The sequence below is a fragment of the Pseudopodoces humilis genome, chromosome 1 (genome assembly GCF_049639895.1).
Source record: "Pseudopodoces humilis isolate 2021_Gansu_Grassland_sample_001 chromosome 1, ASM4963989v1, whole genome shotgun sequence".
NCBI lineage: Eukaryota > Metazoa > Chordata > Aves > Passeriformes > Paridae > Pseudopodoces > Pseudopodoces humilis.
In genome coordinates, this window is record NC_142200.1 from 20,484,432 (window position 1) to 20,502,431 (window position 18,000).

Genomic DNA, 18,000 nt, shown 5'->3' on the forward strand with positions numbered 1-18,000 from the left:
TGGAAAGGAATTGGCTGTGTTAGAAGTGTACCTTCTGATTCTCATCAAGGTCTCTTGACAGAAAACACCAGGCGATTCTGCAGTGGTTGTTTGTGTCATCTGTCCTACCTGAGCGCCCAGTGTGAGTCACTGCCCCAGAGCAGTGGTGATGGAAGGTGAAACAGGCCCCAGACCCTGTGACCCATCAGTCCTGTTTAGAGCTCCCCATATCCAGGCAAGAGCTGGCAAGTTGTTCTACTGTTGGGATGGTGGAATTCTTCATACTCATCTTTTCCTGCTGGCTCTGTTATGAGAGGGCTGGCACAGACCTGATGCTGGAATGCTTTGCATCTAAATCCACTTTGTACAGCAGACGGGGATGCCGGTGGCCATTGAAGACCTTTGTGCCTCAGTTTCCCACTTGTAATCCATGGATAACAGCAGTGACCTTCCTGAAGAGACATCACAAGGCTGAATTGTCAACATTGGCCAAGAGCTAGGAAGCCAGGTCCCAAGTGTTAAAGAAATACAAAGGATTATTTTAAATTATTTTTACTTAAAAACTCCATTCCCAGGAAGATTGATAATAAATAATCTTTATTCAGCACTTTCCATTGTGAATAGGCCAAGAAACAAGAGAGACTGCAAACAGAGAAACAAATGGGATTTTTGGATGCGAAATTCAGAGTAGCCCTTTTCTATTGAGAAGCTTTTTAGGCCTTGTGTAAGGAAGAATCTGGAGATCAGACTGACTGAACATCAAGCTTTGTGCACCTGCAGGAGTTCTGCATCCATCACTGTGGACGGGACATAAAGGCCCATCCTGGAGGTTTATAAATGGTGCTGCCTGCTCACAGGAGCAGAGCTGGAATGAGCTCTGTTTTCACGGTTCAGCTCACGGGAGGGGGGCGCAAGCTGAACAACAAATGCAGGTTATAATTGCCCAGTCGTTCTGCTTCAAGGGTCTGGGACACTTAAATGTCACAGTATATAAATGGGAATTGTTGGAAGAAATAGAGCAAAGTGATTTCAAAGGCATCTGAGTCCAGTGCTTTTGCTAGTTCATAGTACAGGTTCAAGGATAGAGCAGATTGCCTAAATTCCCTCAGAAAGAGGCAGTGAAGGGCTGGAGGATGAGGCAGCAGCTCCTTAGTGAGTCCTGTGGTGAAAAGGTCTGGTTTTGCTAGATGGGCAGCAGCACAGTTTGGTGGTTATGGTATTCCCAATGGATGTGTGCATTCAAATCCCTGTAGGCTGAGATGGGCCGAGCTCTCCAGTTTCACTGACCTTGCCTTAGCCATGAGGTTATTCTGCTGGTGCAAAACCTGATTGCAAGCTCTGAATCCTAATATAACTGGAGCATTTGGCTTTTCCTTAAGAACTCCTGTGAGGGACACATTCATACCTTTCCTGTGGGCTGCCTTAGGAGCAGGGGCTGCTGTGAGTCCCCAGCTTTAGCTGCAGCACTCTGCTATGGGGAATTCAAGGCAGAATCAACCAAAGGCTCCTCAGAAAAGCTGGTGGCACTGAGAATTGCTATCCTGAGAACAAGGGCCCAGGGCTGAGTTGCTCCTGCCACAGGAAAGGGGAAAGGAAGGGCAGCACTGTGACAGAAAACCAGGCTTGCTACTGCCACCCCTACTGCAGAGATAGGAAGGGTGAAGGCAGAAATGCTGTTGCAGGATGGGGCCCTGCCTTTACCCTCAGCAGCAAACACTGCCCTGTCCCTGTGCTCCTGTGCTGGCTGCTGCAGCCATGAGCACCAAGCACCAAGCCTGGCAGAATTCAGAAACTGTTTGGACAATGCTCTCAAGAACGTGGTGAGACTCTTGGGGATGTGCTGTGCAGGGCCAGGAGATGGACTCGATGATCCCTGTAGGTTCCTTTCAACTCAGCTTATTCTGTGATTCTGTGATTCTCTGAGCCTTATTTCCTGGGGCTGATGCCTTGTGTTGCTGTCTGAAGTCCTGTGCCTGTGCTATTTGTGCCCAGCATCCCCCCGTGTGGGGGGCATGTGGCAGTGTACATTTCCCTGGGGAGCTGGAGGTCTGCATCTGCAGCATGTCTGCACTTGGTGACAAAACGCTGTCTAGCCCCTGCAGAAGGCTTTGCTAATATCTAATATCTGCTTGGACTAGATGATCTCTGTAAGTCACTTCCAACAGAACTGTTTCATTCTGTTCTGTTCTATTCTATTCTATTCTATTCTATTCTATTCTATTCTATTCTATTCTATTCTATTCTATTCTATTCTATTCTATTCTATTCTATTCTATTCTATTCTATTCTATTTTGTTCTATTTTGTTCTATTCTATTCTCAGAGCCATCTTACTCTTCCCAGTGATAGGGTCCCATACAGCAGGCACTTTGCAAAATATCTGGAATCAAGGCCTCCCTTCCCAAGACACAAACCATCATGGGGTGGCTGGGGCTGGCAAGGAGCAGAGCATGCTATGTTCATCCCCAGAACAATAAAACCACCAGGCAAAGGAGGAAAGGAGACAAGACAGCAGAGCTGGGCTTTACATGGCATTCCAGCTAGCTGAGGAATGCAATGCAACAGTGGTACCCTGGCTCACTTTTAATGCAAAGGGGATGTTACCTGTGAATCAAATACAGTGTGTTTCTGTTCTCCATTTCCTAGCTATTCTCCCCTGTATAAGGTGTTGATCTGAGTTTATTTCTTTTATCCATCTTCTTTTTTTTTCTTTTTTTTTTTTTTTGGAGTAAAGTATAGTAGAAATTAAAGATTCCTGACACTTTTGAAGGTTTAAGTAGCCCAAATTTTGGAAATTGGGTTGGGGGGAGTTTGACTATTAGTTCAGTAATAGTGAATATAATGGAGTAATCACCATTAGATGTTTTCTAATTAAAAATGGTTTGGAAGCACTGAGCCCATTATGTTCTTTGATGATCTGTCACAGCTCTACCACTACTGCTTTGGGAAGCAGTACATGGGGAAACGGCTGTTGTAGAAAAGCCAGTGAGATAAATTTTGAAATAATTTTACCAACATTAGGCATCCTATTTTGGGAAGAAACTGAAGAGAAACTGAAGAGAGGAGTTTTTTGGTTTTTTTCACAGAAAATATTGACATTTCCAAAAGCAAGATATTCATAGGTGATAAGACTGATTTACAGCAATAGTGCACACAAACATTCACTTGCTCCTAGATTGTGAGCAGAAATGTCAGACTCATTTCTAAATTGGGCACTTGCACCTGTATGTGTAATATTCCAAACATAGTAGGTGCTTCTTACTGTTTCCCTACGTTTGACTTTGAAAAATCTGTTCCTTGCTAGATTGAAATCATTGCTTCTCAAGTATCTTCTCTAAATACAAGTTTGCATGTGACATTCATCCAGGAGTCCTCAGCAGATTCAGTTCTGATGCTGTACTTTCAGATGTTATTTGTTTTCATTCTTCCATAACATTTTTCATTCCTCCCTTTCATTTCTATATAGCTCCCAATAAACCTTTATAATCCTGATACAGTGTTTTCATAGTTTCTCCAATAATCTCTTTGAAGAGGCTGGACAAGCTAGACCATCTCTCAAATGATATAAAACATTTTCCTAATGTGGCTATTATGTGTGCCAAGAAATTCCTGTGTTAGTTTGAGTACTCTCATACTGCATTCATGAATGTCAGCAGCAGTCACAGGAGCTGTCTGTCCTTGCTGGAGACTCCTTATTCCCAGGAAGGATATTTTGCACTTCTAGGTTAACACATCTGCCACTGCCAGTTCTAATAAAGTTTCCCATCCCTGAACAGGAAATATTCGATCACCCACCCAAAGCCCATCAGGACTAATTCTATTCAGTATCTAAGCAACAATTCAGATAGCAAGTGTTGTTGGGGGGAAGGAGGGGGAGAAATTTATGGCCAAATACTGTCCCAGTGTCACTTTTTAAACATGACCTTTTTTTTCTGCTTCTTGTCTAGACCAAGTTCTGATCGTCCAGGAAAGGCCAAAGCAAAGACACTTTAAGCAAAGAGACGTAAAACCAGGATCACGTCCCATGGTGATTTTGGATTTCCAGCAGAGCTGCTCTTCAGCTGTTTGGAGAGCCTTTACACAATCACTGTTCCCCTGCTCCTTTCTCTGCCCTGTAGGGAGGTGTCAGCACCGTGCCTCCCTCAGCACCCAGGCTGTCACAGCCTGGCTGGGGCCATATGTGGCCGAGGTGCAGAGCAGTGCTGGGCCTGGGAGCTCAGCTGTGCCCTGGCTGGGGGGCAGAGCCCTGCCCGCTGCACCCCTCTGCAGCTGCTGGACCTGTGCAGGGCAACCAGCTCCTGCTGTTCTGGCTGCTGCAGGCCTGCTAAAGAAACCAGGGCTTGTTCTGCTATTTCTATTTGTCAGAACGTTCAAATACCAAAGTTAAATCCAGGCTTATCCTCTCTTTTCTTTACATAAAAGCTTTCACTCAAAGCAGATGTTCTCAAATCTATTATCCTCTATATTGTTCATATTGGTTCTAATTTTTCCCACGTTGCTCAAAGCTCTATCCTCAGGTGACTGTTCTCTGAGCTTTCCCAGCTCAGCTTTACCTTTCAAATAAGATTTATCCATTAAAAAACAATTCTACTGCTTTTTGCAGCTATCATTTTGTCACATATAGATTTATTCAATAAATGCTTTTAATAGCAACATTTCTAGGCTTTGTTTGTCAAGAGCTGCCAGGCTTTTACAAGCCAGGGTTGGCACAGACGCTGAATTGCCTCTCTGTACCCAGGGGAGAATTTCCTGCTGGTCATGACAGAGGTCCTGCACACACAAATAAATGAAAGGAAATTAAAAATATGGGTAGCTACATAATTCACAGCCAGTAAATGGTGAAGAATATCAGTCTTCCAGCAACTTCTGGACCTCAGCAAAGCTTCTAGTAAAAGCAGAGATATGTGATTTTAATTTGCAGTTCCAAGATCTAGTGAAAAACCTAAAAGCCCAGTTTCAACACAAGCACCAGGACAGTGAACTATATAAAGGCCACCAGGAGGAGCAAATTCAGCCAGCCCAAGGGCACTGGGAGCTAACAGCTGACAGGACAGAAGAGAGGTCAAGATCAGTATGACAAAAATCTTTCGTTCACGGGTTAGCCTGAGATTAAACAGCATTGCTGTTGCCTGCCTGCTGCGTGTTGCAGGGCAATGGGTGCCCAGTATTTGTGTCTTGGTGCACCTGGCATCCACCCATGCAGGACTTCATGGGTGTCTCTTGAACAACTGTGGAAGGTGGTGGTTAAGAAAAAAAGAGGGAGTTTTTCCCTCTTTCCTGTTTCCCCAGTCCCTTCTGAGGTCTTCAGACGTCTACTGCTAAAGTCTCCTCCTTGAAAGCGCCACTGTACAAAGTTTGTCTAAAGCAAAATCAAAAGAGAAAAGAAAATACATCGCCTAATATTATTTTTTAGGTTTTTCAAGAACTAAAAACTTGTTTTGGTGCATCTTTTTCTTTATTTCAATGAAATATTTAATACAGTCACACATTTATAGGATTTCTTTTTGCTCATCTTCCTCCATTCTTTCCATACTTCCCCATTCAGTCCCACAAGGACTTATTAATTAAATTCTCTCAGTACAGCGTTATCTCTCTTTAACTATCTCTATTTTCTGTACTGCAACTTGTGTACTTTGTAGAGAGGAACCAGAAAGAGCAAAGAACGAAATAAAAAGATCCCTCCAGGAATACAGTATTCGATTATACAAAGAAAACCAGCAGTTCCGATTGCTCATCCTTATTTCCCAGAGGAGGCCTCAAATGTCTTTGTTCTTTGGGTCTTTAAAAAGAATTTCTTTTTCTGGTAAAATCATTTTACCTGTGAACTGCAGGCCAGGCTTTTGGTCACATTCACCTGCTTGTGCATTAGCAGCTGTTAAAATTGTTCTTCCCCATGCTCAGCCTCCAGCAAACAGCTTTGGGGTATTTTGCAGATCCGCATGGCCCAGGCTCCAGGACCTTCCACCAGACCTGGGTTTCCAGGGGGGAACATGGGCTCACGTGAACCACACAGTGGGCTCTTCCCACAAACATCAGAGTGTCAGAATGTGTTATTGCTGACAACAGTGATGATGAGATCCTGGAGAGGCCAGGAAAGGAATGAGCATGGGGCCCCACGCCCCCTCTCATCTCCTGAAGGGCTGTACTTATTTTATGGACAAAGAACAACACCTGCCCCCAGAGCTGTCAGTCAAACTCAGCTTCCCCAGTGCTAAGTGGCCACAAATAACAATAAGTCTTACAAACTTAAATGGGAAGTACAGTAGTATATTTAATTAACAGAGCATTTCAAGCTGTGAACTCTGTCTCCTTGAAGTCCACAAATTGTATGACTCACAGCCATCACACCTAGGGTATATGGGCACACATATACATGCCTTGATATGTTCAGTATTTTGTTCTTGTCTAAAAATAAGGTTGCAAAATGGAATGGGAAAATACACTTGTTCCCTTACACTAGGAACCTGGTACTGCCACCAGTTTACCATTCCCCAGCTGGCTAGATATTGTATCATTTATGTTGGAACTCCCCCAAGATTAATGGTATCATCTGTACAGTGTTAACAGCCTAATCTTGCTAAATCTCTTTGTTTTGAAATTTGATTGTGCCTGATCTTCTTTATTTTAATTATTTAATATATTGTAATTAATTAGATCTAACAGATTACAATTCAACCCAACATATTCACATCTGTCTGTGAGCTGTGGGAATCACAGGACAAATCAGGCTGATTCCAGGATTTTCATTCCAGAGAACAGGTACTATTTTTGCCACTGTCTTGTTTATCTGCAGGCAGGTCATCTATCTTTCGGTTTCTCCAAGGGATTCCAGCTTGCTGTGTTTTTAGCCTAACTGGATCTCAGCACAGGTTGACATCTTTACACACAAGTGTTCTGGAAGTATGAATAACATCCCACAGCCCATCCCGTACCCAGCTGCCTTCTAAGTGGGACTGGCTCCTGCTTAAACTGGGCACAGCAATAAAGACCACGGACATGGACACTTGTGAATATGTATGTTGTTTCAGCATAAAACATGGAAACCTCCCTTTCCTCCCCACCCACCTCACGTCAGGTTCTGGCAAGATTTTGGTACTTCCTAAAGGACAGACTTTCTGCCTACACCTTTTACTTGCTGTGCATGACAGAGCCCCATCAGAGTCATGTCAATTTTTTCCTGAAAATGCTGCTGCTGCTGCTGCTGCTGCTGCTGCTGCTGCTGCTGCTGCTACTGCTGCTGCTGCATGCACAGGCCTGGCATCCACATCCTTTGCACCATCTCTCCAATGGTGCACCTTCATTCTGCCCACATCCAGGTTGAACGGAAGAATTTTTTTTTTTGCCAGGGATTAAGAGTTGTTTCTTCTGAAGGTAGAGCTGTGAGAAGAGCAAGCTTTCCTTTCCAACAGTGAATGAAATTGCCTACCTTCTCTTCCCCATCACCTTAACACAGCACTTCAGTGGGAAGAGCACCCACCCAGGACATGGAAGACCCAAATTCAATCCATTCCCCCACCTAAGAGAAGGCAAATCCATTTCTTCAGGGTGCACTCTTGCTATCAGTCTCCACAAGAGGATCCTTAGCTCCTGCTAAATGCTTGTCATATTTGTCCAAAACTTAATAACAAAGCATTGATCCTAAGGGCAACAGCAACTGGTCTGCTGTCCAGAGCTCACAAACAATGGTGAAAAGATTTGGTTCTGCTCTGTGCCCTAAGGACTACTTTTGCATCTTATCTGGTGATTACTGTGTAAAATAAACTCAGGATATCTTTCTGAGGAGTGTCAGGGTTCCCTAGCAGCGGTAGCAGCATGATGAAAGACAACCCCACCCCATATATATAACAAATCAGACCTTGATTAAATTCATCATGAAAAGGATGGGAAGAAACAAACATATGCAGAAACCCGCTGCTGTTATCTCCACAAGAAAACCACATGTTAACGCCCCCCAACCTGATAAAAGACATTCCCTTTGGCGGTGTGGACAGCCAGCTGCCCAGGGTCCCTTGACAGTAACGAACAGATGCTCCAAGGAAGACACAGCAGGTGTGACATGAAAAGAGCAGCATGTACTTGGTCCAGCAAAGATCCCGCCACAACATTACCAAATAAGCCCCCACTGGTACCACACCTCAGAAATACTGCCTTTGCAGTTACCCATGGTATTGTGGCAGCCAGCCATCTCTAAAAATGTCTAATCAAGATTAATTAAGACCCTCCCCAAAAAACCCAGGAAAAACATTATCTTACTTGGGGACCTTGGTACAAAAGAGCAGAGAAAAGGATCTCTAACAAACATGGAGACTGATTTCAAAACACTAGGGGAAAAACAGTTTTTGAATCCCTTTAATAATTGTCAGATCTGTAAAAATATTCAGTTAGAACAACTGTAATCTAAATAATGTACTGTCCATTTTTGTCATCGTGTTTGGGGATTCTTTTCCACTCCCAAAACAGCACAGGCTTAGCTTTACGTAGATACACTTTCTTTCTGCAATTTATTTTTCCTCTGAAGAAAATGTGCTTTTGAATTATATGCAGGATGGATTCATGAATTTGAAGCAGTTTGCAGGCTGTTAAGGGTGAAAAGGGAGAGTTTATGGCACTGGGGCCAGGTAGGCTCACATCCACCCCAGTAGCCATGACCACAGACTGGGAGGAACCCGGCAGGAGCTATTGTAGCCAAGGGAGAATTTGTCAGAGCAAGGAGCTTGCTGGGGAAGGGAGGAGAAAGACAAAATCACCAGCAAGGCTGGTCTGTGGGAGGAAGATCACGGCAGGAGGGAGAGCGGGAATTTTTGGTTGGTGGCAAAGCACCAAGGCACAGGAAGAGAGCACTTTAGTGCTCCATATATCTGAATGAATGTATTGAGCAGTCCTCGACCACCCTCTGAGCTGCTATGCCATATTTACTTGGAGAAATGATCAGCTGGGGATATAAATTGTTGTATGAATGTCAGAGTGGTGCCAGGAAATGTGTAAGCCAGGGGCAGGACATGCCGAGCAAAATCCCAGATCTTCCTGGGAGTGGCACACTGTACAAGTGCCAGGAGAGGCTTCATTTACAGCAGAGGTGAAGGTATGTCAGTATAGCTTGTTACCAAACACTTGTAGGAAAAATCTTCCCTGAGTTTGTGTCCAGATGCTGAGGATTAGGTTTGGTGTCGCAGACCGAGTGCCTATGCACCAAGAACTTAAAAGTGTCATCAGAAAGAAAACTCCTAACTCATCACCAGTTTCCAGTAGGAGATGGAGAAAACAAAAAGGTCAGATAGTCAGAGAGTTTCTTCATCAGTGCTGAGCAGCTGTAGACTGCATTGACAGACAGATATAAGTCTGGAATTCAGGACATTTTGAGAACTTCCTGCCTGAACATCAACCATAGCTCTAGCTGGACAACTCCAAATCTCTACTTTGTCTTATAAACTGCTTCTTAAAAAAACCCTACCCCACGTGATTTCTGACAGTTGCAGGATACAGTACAGACCTTTCTACATCCCATGAGACTATCTGTGGATCTCAACTGTAATAGTGATTTTTACAGCTTCTTTTTCTTCAGCCAAATTTTGAAACTAGATAGACTTAATTCTTCTTTTATTACCCTCCTTTTCTGTGTTCACAGTAAGTGGAACATTTTCTTCAGCAGGTTTTTTTCCCACAAATCTTGTCCCTCCACCTATTCTTCTTAGAAAGGCACCTAATCTCTGCTTTTGAGTTCTGAACTTTCCTTGTGCACACCATCTTCTCTGAATAATTGGCTTAATCCATAGCCTAGCAAGTCTTCCTGTACACTGTTGTCTTCATAAAACTTTTTGCATTTGCAGGCGTGAGCTGTAACCAGCTCTGGTGACAGTTCTTCTGTAAAAGAAGAAAAATGACATTGTAAAATCTGGAGCTGATCAACAAATCTGTTGGTGAAGCTCAGAGCAACTCACAGCATTCTGAAGTTAGTCTACTGCTATTATTGCTGCTCACATGTTGCTTATCATATCATAGAGATCATCTGGTTACAGCCTAGTTGCACTCTTAATTAGCCAACCCAGAAGTCTGCCAAGTTTGAAAAAAAACCAAAATAGTTTAACTGAGAAGTGAGACATTAACTATTTGAGAGATAATATCATGTATAAACTTGGTAGTCTTGTTCAGGAGTTTAACCTTTTTCTCATCAAAACATCCTTTTTAAGTTAAGTAATACAAAAAATATAACCCAAAAGTTGGGTGAAAAAATTACTCCCTACTCTGTGAGACCTTAGACCTGGATTTTTTTCCTTCAAAAATATTTCTTTTGGGCTTAGGTTCAAAGTTTACTCTAGATAAATGACAAGAAAGATTGGCTTGGTAACTCTGGAACTAGCTTGCAAATATGATCTGAGCCCCTTTTTCAGCCTGAGGTTTTTCCATATGGACACAGGGAAATCATATGGACATTTGTCTGAGAGCTCTGTCCCTACAGAGCCTTTCCCTGCAGGACTGTGTGTAGATGTCAATTTGCTGCTGACCTTCAAACTACTATAAAACTGTAACTTGGCCACACTGCAACTACTCCCACTAATTTTATACTTCCTGGGGCTTATCTATTATGCAAAACCAGTCAGGTTTCACAAGCTGGAAGTTGTGTAGAAGAGCGGCTTTTATCACAGCCCGGTACTATACGTGTGTGTAGTCTTTGTTTTGACATCAGCTTAATTGCATCCCGTTTAGATAATTGACCAGAGAAGAACTACAAAAATTTCCAGGCCAGATAAGTTACCCATCTTGTGGAAGAATCTGATAGGGCATTTTTTTTTGTTTCTCTTTTCTCCAGTTGATTTATAAAATAGACAATTCTCACATGTTTTTTAGAGTAATACAGACCCTGTGGGACAGTTGTAAAACTCCATATAAGAATATTATAAAACCATTGCAATGTACTATTTGAAATGTGCATATAGATTAAAAAGGTAATAATTTGCTTCATTCTAGTTAGCCTCTCTTAAAGTAGACTCATTAGCTCCCACACACAACAGCTGGGTCTTCAAAATGTCAGGTTGCTGACTAGGGGGCATGATAAGAATCCACAAGTGTTTGAGGAGTATAAATATCAAAGCAGGAGATTCTCCAGTCAGGATGGAAAGGAGTAAGTACCAATTAGTTTTGTTACAACCATTGACAGGAGCACATCCTAACAGCCTGGTGGAACTTCTTGGATGAAGAAAAAGCCAGCCATTAACTGGCTCACACCAGGGTATATCTGAGACCTCTTTTCTAAATCAGACAGGATTCTTAGACTGGTTAAGTTACAGGAATTGATGCTGAGCCAGGAGAGCAAAGGGAATACAAAGATAGTAACAGACTCCAGAGATCCTGTGAGGAAAAAAGGTGTTCAGGGCCTCTAAAAGGAGGAAGAAGAAGCAGGACAAGAGAATCAAGTTGTTCTGTAAGAAATTAAACAAACAAGGTGGGGTTTGATTGATTGTTTTTATAGTCTTAAGTTCCTTGTCTCCTAAAATCTCCTCTGCCATTACAACCTCAGGTTCTCTTCCAAGGCCCACTGTCTCTAGGGCATGTGCTATGCTCAATCAAAATACTTTGAGCCCACTCCATCAGGCTGGCAGCTCTCAGCCACTGTGTAAGGGCTGCATCCACCTGCCTCTTCCTCAGCACAGGCATTTCATTACGCGCTTTGTCCTCTGTACAGCTGCAGTTTTTCACAGACCTTGTTTATCTTGAGATTTCAGCTCATCTTTCAAATTTGCTGGAAACTCAGTCCTAAAGTTTTTCAGGGGAATTGCTGAATGTACAGAGAGATAAACAACACAATCTCACAAACCTAACTTCAAAGTCAACCAGGCTAAAAAAACCACCAGGTTTTAATTTCTGATCCTGTTCATACTAAATGCTGTCTAACGCTTCGGCAGCAGTTTGTGACCCTGAGATCTCCCTTCAATATCGTATCAAGAATATAAAATAAATTCTGATAAATGTAGTCAGTATAAAATAAAGTGAGTTGAAATTGGTTGCTGGGATGCAAAACTGAAGCTGACAGGCAGTTGTGAGGAAACTTGCAAGAAAATGCTTATTTTATGTATTTCTTTGGGACTTATCAGCCTGGAGCTGTCAAGATGGTTTTGCACATGCTCGGCAGCGAAAACAAGGGAACTGAGCAATTTTACCAGTAGAAAATGTAAATTCCTCCTGCATTAAGAAAAGCTTCAAGATTAGAAGTGCTATTAATGCCTATAACTTGAATAAAGTTACTTTAGTATGTATTTAGAGGCCTAAGTTTTCCTTGAAAAACTACATTTTGAATTTCTTTAGTAGCCTGTTGTGATAATTTTGTCACGGCCTTGTGGAAATCTAAGTAAAATACATTAGTAAATTTACCTCCATCCACAATTCTATCAGACTGTTCAGATACCAGTAAGTGATTAATGAGGTTTTTTTACTCTAGAAACAAAAAAGCACCACCTTATAAAATGACCTTTGAAGTGCTGTCTCATTTTATTTTTAACTTCAAATTATTATCTGATAAACAATTCACTGTATTAAAAATTCCTTGGATTACCTTATACACACATAGGTTCAATATGTTATCCATTGATCCTTTTAATGGCAAATGTTTAGAGTGAGAGTTTAGAAGTTGGTGTGTATCCTATAGGAGCTATGCTGCTTCATTTTTTAGGTCCTCCAGAAATCCTCAGAACATACCTTATGAGACGTGCACCTTAGGATTTTCTTTCTGATCCCTTCAACTCTAACAACTATGTTCTGTTTCTAAAGAATACAAAGAAAATAAATAATTTATCTTTAAAAAATAGGAGACAAACTCAAGATAAATGCATGCAAGGTAAGAAACTCTGAAATTAAGTGGCACAACTGATTTGAACCAAGACATTATGGAGCCTTTCTCCTGACAATCAACATTAAAATAACATTAGCTAGTAAGAACAAATAAATAAAAAATAAGTCCAAAAATAAATCAAAGTAGGTATAATAGGATGATGTTAGACTCAAGTTTGCTTCAAGACATCCTGTCTCTTCTGGCAACACTTTTTAAGTGTTATCCTGTTCACTCAAGAGCAGTTACACATAGTAGAAATGAATACAAGGTAAAGAGTCCTGAGTTCCCAAATCCCAATGGCTATTGTTTGCAAAGAGTAAAGAACTGTATTCATCTACAAATGAACAGGATTACTCTGGATTCAGTAATGCAGTAACTCAGCCCTGTGTGAAGGATTGGGATAAGGCTGATGCCCAGTTAATTTATCAATGCCATGCTAAACTCGTACGTGCAGCCCCAGAGGACTCAGGTTCAGTCAGCACTCCCAGAGGAGCAGGTGCCCAACCACCTTCATGCATCCCAGGGCACAGCGTGCCCATCTTGGCACCATCCCTCTTGCTTCCTGTAGGGAGAAATGGTGAAGAAAATAGATGTGATGGGCTCTTTGGAATATATGCAAATACCTCAGCATTAGGCAAGCAGATAGGAATGAAAATATAATAAAGTCATAATCTATAAACCATGTATATTCTACTTGCAGGCTTCTGTCTAGCCAAGTGAAAGTTTTCAAGTTTTCAAACTTTCATGTTAAATCTCCTTCTTGTTGCTGATGGTGGGGATATTTCATTTTGCTTCTTCAAAGTTCTGATGACTGCAGCAACATCCCTAAAACACTTGCTCCCTTGCTGCATCTCAAAATAGTCTGATTAATCAACCTTACTCATGAGTGATGAACTTTGTTCTTACATGCAGCTTTTGAGTTCATATCTAATATTGTAAGATCAGTGCAGGTACAGATACAAAGTGGATTTTCCCTGAGAAAACAGATACACCCAAAGCAATGGTACAATGCCTTTCTCAAAGTGAGCTCTCTCAGCAACTCAAGAATTTGCACACCTTTACAATGTCACTAACATGCTTGAACACTACAATAAAAGTAAATAAATGAGATTCAGGACCTATACAAAAGTACAAACATGCATATATGTATGTGACAGCCTCACCACCCAGACCTCTCAAACCCTCCTTTCTGAGTTATTGCAGCACTGTAAGTGCAGCCAATTCTTGATATTTTCCCCCATCTCATACACTGAGGGTCAGAAATAAAGCTCTTTAGAGTAAATTCAGCTCTTAGTGACCTCTCTGCAAACTTACAGTCTTTCATAAGTTTCAGGAGCTTTCTCTAAACAAGGAAGACCAGCATCAAGCTTTCTTTCTCAGAAAGGTCAGTAGGAAGCAAAGAGCAGTGCTGATTTATCTTCATCACCTGGTGACAGGTTCTGTGAAGGCAGTTTGCTATTTTACATTACTTTTTTTCAGAATCAGGGGATGTGGTAACATACAATTCATCATTTCTATGGCATTTATTTGTTGGGTATCCTGACATCCTTCTTGGATACTTGTCACTGCTGACAAGATGTTTGCAAACATTTTAAAATTATTTTGGTGGAAAGTATCTTTGGATTGTACTGACAGGTGAATTGGAGGAATGACCCTCAGGGACACTTCCCACCATGCACTAACTCTCTGATATATATACCTAAATCCATCCATATACAAGACCATTTGAGGATTTGAATCCAAGGTAAAGGATTATTTATGCAGGATTCACTGGTTTGTTGATTCTTTGGCTAAATTTGTAATTTTTATTAAAGAAAACTAGACTACAAACAGACAGATGAGGAGATTACAGAATGTTTGATGAAGCAGAGAGAAAGGCCTTGTGAGATTGAGCAGCTCCAACTACTTTCCACTCAGTGATGGAAAATAGTAGCGTTATCCACAATTCATGTTTTATCACTGGCACCAGACAGAGAGTCAGAATCTGACTCATTTTAGAACACTGGGGATGGGGGAGGGAACAAGAAAGAAAAGAATACTCTAAATGCATGCATCCTTCACTAAAGTCTTTCAGGTGGGTCAACCTTCAAGAGTGTCCTGAGGACGAAGGGTATCTGTTGTTCCAAAAGTACCATCGGACTACAAAGAAGGTGAACAAAAGACCTCATTCCCTTGTGCAAAGCTTGAAATTTGGCTTGCAAATCACAGGCAGTGGCCAAGGAAAAAGATAAAGATCGGAACGATATAATCCTAAAAATGTCAAGAAATGTTTTTATTCTAGAAAGGTTGTAATAATTGAAGGATCTTACTTTTGCTAAGTGGGGGGAAGGAAATTCAAAACCCTACAGAAGCACACAAAGGCTGCATAAAAATACACCCATATGCATATGATTATGTAGCCTGAGAATCAGCACATAAAGGTATGTAACAAAATCACAACAGTCAGGATTTTTAGCAAGCAGCTTTTAACAGTAGGAGAGCACACGACAGAGCTGCCAGCTCTTCTTTTCTTCCCTCTGCAGGCCGTAAATTTGCAGAATCATCTCCTGGTCTCTGGGGAAATGCCCTTTGCTAGGCTGCCTTTCCTCATTTTCCTGTTCCCAGGAAAAAAAACAAAAAAAAACCCAAAAAAAACCCAACCAAACAAAAAAAACACAACCAAACAAAAAAAAAAGTCTCACAAAGACTAACCATCAGTAACTCAGAACATCTCCATATTCTAGCAGCAGCCTGGTTAGCACCAAGAGTCACCACCACTGAGCCTTCCAGTCCTGACAGCACTCATCCACTTCTAAGAGCTATTCCTATGGATTTCCTGGGTTGTCTTTCCTGGTTTCTGTGAGGGTGACCCCTCAAAATCCTGTCATCCTCTTCCAGTATGGAGATAATCCTACCTTGTACTCATCTACTTTTAATTAATTACATTTAAGCACAGGAAAGAATAACTAAGCACTTGTGGAGAAAGGATGGGAGGGAAGAAGAACTAAAAGCTGTTTTAGAGGGGAAACAAAAGATATCTGGAGTAATTTTCTTCCCTCCCCATCCCTCCATTTCTTCTTCTCATTTAAGAAAGTAAAGTAAGAATGAGTGTAAATAAACATGAATATAAGTACTTTCATATGCAAACGTTTCTAACTCTACAAATGAGTTTTTGCTACTGGCTGTCGCCTGACAGTCTGAGATAGTGAAAGTGCAAGTCATTGAACAAAAAGCTGTGAGGAGAGCAACACAGAAAATGCATCTGAAAAACAGGAAAGCTGCTTAAAGCCTAGGTTTTTGAGAGATCGAGTTCCCTGGTCAAAACTGCAATAAGCAAGACAAAATAGAACATTCCACAATGGGGGAAAAGTGCAGGAAATATATGAATAGAAGACAGCAGGCGAGTGTCTGTTTAAGAGACAGCATATGCAAAGGTGAGTAATGTCTAATTCCTTGGATCCGATTCAAATGGCAGCATTCATGAAATCCAGAGGAGTGGAAATAGTGTTTGGCAAAAATAGCCCATTTAAAGGGGAAAGAGGGCAGCATCTGTTGACACACGGGGCTGTTAGCAAACAAAGCTATGGTTAGTGGCAATTAGGGTTGTTGCAGTAGATGCTCCGTTCACTCCAAAACCAAAAATAATGGAAAGGACAGAATGGAAAGGCTGATGTTTTCCTTCCACAAAACTATTAACACTGCCTACAGTATTGCAGCCTACTTCACACAGGGTTCCCCTATATTTCCTGGAAATATCAAAAAGCAATACACACTTGTGCTTCATCTAATGCATGCTACAGTCTGGGTTCTTTATGCACTTTTAAGGATTACAATTTTTCCTGTATCAGTTAATTTTTCATCGTGGTACCAGAAAATATTCAAGTACCTCTGAAAATGTATGCTCTATATTTGGGTGGTTGCCATTTCAATGAGACTCTTCTACAAAATAAGGGTTTTTAGCTTATGTTAAAAATGAACTCTGTAACATAACTTGAAACAAGTTGCAGCAAATGCTGTGCCATCATACCATCTGTGTTCAAGTACAGCTCTAAAGCTCTTCTCCTATTGCTTCCTAAAGTGGAAAATAATGGTAAAAAATAAAAACAGATAAGATGAAGTATTGTGTATTAGAATACATTATGAACCTGAGCCTTACAATGTTTGTTTCAAAATCCCACTCTGTACCTGTATACTCCAATGAAGCATTGTTTGGAAACCAAAGAGGAGGGTTATAGTCTTCACATTTAAATTAAGCAACAGCGATGTTCTCACCTGACACAGCTAGTAAATTCTGGTGAGCTTCACTCTACACAATATTGCCTATTTTGCTTTTTTTAGCTTTTTTCACAGGCTTTCCAACAATATTACATAGGAACATGAGTGAAATTCATTAAACCTTGGAGTTAATTGAAGGAACTAGAACTGATGAGAAATATTTTTTTTAATATCCCACTGTTAAATTAACGTCTAAGATAACAGAGGTTGACGGACAAAACTTACGTGGAGTACAATATATATTATGACAAACCCCAACATACATCTTAGGCCACAAGGAAGGGTAGTAAGAAATCCAGAAGCAAACTCTGCAGGTAAAATGCCACCACGGAAGAACTAACTGCTCTTTATATGATACAATGAAAAAAAAGCCTAGTTCTTGAAAAGTCAACTTTGTCATGAGGATCTTAAAAGTAGCACCTTTTTGATATTCAGTCAAAATACAGGATCAATGTTTCGAAGATGGAAGTGACCCTGTTCTGATCACTTTATCTCACTCTCAGGTCTACAGTCACTTTATCACTGCAGGGCGCAAGGAAAACAAGAACCACGCTGGGAAGCTGTACTGGAACTGCCTCGAAAAGACAGAGAGAGGCGTGCAGGCAAGAGCAGGAGGCAGCGCATCTGCGGGAGAACCTGTAGGTGCTGTTTTCTCTGGTACCAAACCAACCTGCTCCCGGCCACTCTAAAACACAACTACATCCATAACTTCCTCTTGCTTTCCCGGAAGCAAGTACCTCACTCTTCCTACGCTATTCCCTCACTCTGCCCCACCGGCAGATTTTTATGACTGTACACATAAATACAGGCCACTCCTGCGCCGGGGCTCTTCCTGCGGGAGTTGTTCCGAACAATCAGTGAACGAGTCCGGGTGCTCCGGCGGGAGTCGCTCGGGGAGCTGCGGCCGCACAGCCGGGGTACAGCCCCACAGCCGGGATACGGCCC